The sequence below is a fragment of the Diaphorina citri genome, unplaced genomic scaffold, assembly GCF_000475195.1.
Source record: "Diaphorina citri unplaced genomic scaffold, Diaci psyllid genome assembly version 1.1 scaffold1665, whole genome shotgun sequence".
NCBI lineage: Eukaryota > Metazoa > Arthropoda > Insecta > Hemiptera > Psyllidae > Diaphorina > Diaphorina citri.
This window is the reverse complement of record NW_007379091.1, coordinates 45,557-48,631: the sequence shown is the minus strand read 5'-3', so window position 1 is coordinate 48,631 and position 3,075 is coordinate 45,557.

Genomic DNA, 3,075 nt, shown 5'->3' with positions numbered 1-3,075 from the left:
TAAGTAACAATAAGGGAGGACTCACCAGAGGATCTTCATACACACATGCACACTCTACAACTCACACACTTCGACTGCCACGAATCATGGGTGTGTCACATCCAAGAGCTCCCAGAACTGCTGACATCAATATTATGTCAATCTATAATTTGCAAGTTACTGGGTAGCTCCGGTGACAACTCTACCCACCCCCAAAAAATGGACCTGTCCTCAGGTCCTAAGTATAAACATAAATAAATGCCATCAATGCCCATGTCACTGGAGCTACCCAGTAACTTGCAAATTGAACAATAGATTGACATAATATTGATGTCAGCAGTTCTGGGAGCTCTTGGATGTGACACACCCATGATTCGTGGCAGTCGAAGTGTGTGAGTTGTAGAGTGTGCATGTGTGTATGAAGATCCTCTGGTGAGTCCTCCCTTTACTTACTCCCATCAATAAGTTACCTACTCTAAGGAAGCAACCACGATCATTTTTAACTTTTAATAAATAAACATCCTAAACATTATTATTTGATATCACTCTTCAATTCGCCACTTCTCCATTTCGTCCAGGTCGAGGGTTCGAATCCCTTCTAAGAGCCGTATTTTATATTTATAGAAACGTATCTGTAGAAAGGTTTCAACTGGCCTTCGATTTGGAAGTATCATTCCCCGGACTCGGGCTGCCGGAATGGTTATAGAAGGTAATGCAGCTATTATGTAGTTGTAGTTTTAGTAGTTGTTTTGTTGTTATTCCGACTTCTGACTTCTTCCGAGTATAAATGTACCTACTTACTAGGTATTTATACAAGTACAGTAGAACCTCGATTATTTCAACTTTCATTATTTCAACTCCAAAATCCATTGTTTTTTTTCAAAGGATATCCTCTCTTATCAGAGGGAAAAGATCATAGAAAGTGATCATTTCAACTATTCCCGGTCCCAATTATTGAAATAATCGAGGTTCTACTGTACCTATTTTTTTTTTTTTTTAATGCACCCTTAGCTTATTATTATTACCTTGAAAGTGCACGCATAGTATGCAAGCTATGCACACAAGCTGTTAGATGTAATGGCAAAGATAACATAGCAGCATGGCAGGGAAATGAAAAACCCATAGAAAATCAAATACAAATGTCTCGCTTAAGTACATAATGTCGCGCTTGAGTACATAATACGTTGAGTAGGTTGCTAAAATGAGCATGTTGGTATGTGTACCTACTGTTAGTTTAAATTGCAATTGTGTTTACCCTTTGACCTAGGTTTAATCATAACGCGGAATCTCAGTAAGAGGGCTACCTAATAAAGGCTTCTTTAAAATAACGGATTCTATTTTGAACTTGAACCACCAACCTCTAAATTCGAAGTCCACCGTTCTATTCTAACCACTGCAACCACACCACTGATGAGGTTAACGTTTGTTCAATTATGACTTATTTCATTTAATGAACTGTGCTAGTATTTTCTGGGAATCGAGTGAGGGAAGCCTTTGTAACAAACAAACTAACAAACGAAACAGACAGAAAAAACTCGATGCACAATCGTCAATGTACCTGAGGCTAAAAACAAGAGTGGAACGGAGAGCATAGCGCGCAGAGCAGTGATTTCCGACTTGTGCCCCACGGGCCACATATACATAAGTGGCCCGCCTGACCTTTTTTGTGGACCGCGAAGCTTTTAGGATGGGCCCCCTCGGGCTTGATTTTCTTTTTTACAATGAGGTGAACTCCGAAAATAGAACATCTACCCCCCATTCCCTCGAATCAAATCAAGAATAATAATAAACTGAATATTAAATAAAATAGGTAGGTACATAAATATTGATTTTCCTTAACCAAGATCGAAAATTTCCCGGAGGGACGGGCCCCGCTTGTTCTTAACCTGTCCTGCCTTCTTTCTTCGTTTCGGGACGATAAGACTTTAGCAGTTACATACAGTTAACTCTACCAAAACCCTTGAAAATGTCCAAGTTAGGTAAAAAATGGAACTTGGCCTGGCGCACTGCCATGCGCTCAGATTTCCCTCCATTTAAACAGCAAGTTCCATTTGAAAACCACTGAATTATTGTACCTACCGAGACTTTTTTTTGTCCTGAATTTTTTATTGTTTTTTATTTTTCAAGATTATTTTTTCCCGACTAAATAACGGGACTTTCTGGTTGGTAACGTTTCAATTCGGTATGACGTAATCCTATTAGGAAGGAAATAGGATTTCGTTATTTCACGGTAATTTACGTCTACCAACTTGTTACCGATTTTTATAAATAATTAAACTAAATAAAAAAAAGTAAAAAAAAAAAAAAATCGTTCCATGGCAAATATCGAAATGGTAGACCGACCATACTTTGTTTCTTTGTCTGTTCGTTTGTTAGTTTTTCTTTTATTACTATATCTTTCGCCTATGCATTATATCACATCACACTCTTTCCTTTCGAAATTCTGATGTGGAACTCAGCAGTCTAAACAAAAACAAGGTCTTAATCATTCCGAAATCGAAGAGAGAAGAAGAACTAAATAGGATGGAAAAAAGCCGTTCCGCGAACGAACCTTACCTGTTGAGGATAAAGTTTTCGCCGCGGGCAAAAACCGAACCCGCGACCTGGCGCTTAATAGAAAGCGTATACAAACTTCGATCTATAAGTACGTACTCCCTCCCCACTTGACTTTCTCTCTGAGAGAAATAGAGAGATTTAGGAAGAGAAAGAGACAAAGAGAAATAAAGGGAGGGAGTAAGGGAGAGAGAAAGAGAGAGTTCTATTCTCTTACGTAAGTCTAATAATAAGGTAATCTAATTTCACTTTATTACTATCCTTTTCCTTCTCACTTGTATTTCTCTAGATCCAATTACTTTGGCCTTCACCCCCATATCCTCTCTCTCTCTCTGCCCTTAACTATCTTCAACTGTCTCAGTTAACCGTCTTTTTCCCCCTCTCTCTCTCCTCTTTATTATCGTTTTTTTTCCTATTTTCCTCTTTCTCTCTCTTTCTCTCTCTCTGCCCTTAACTATCTTCGACTGTCTCAGTTAACCGTCTTCCCCCCCCCTCTCTCTCTCCCCTTTACCATCGTTCTTTTCCTATTTTTCTCTTTCTTTT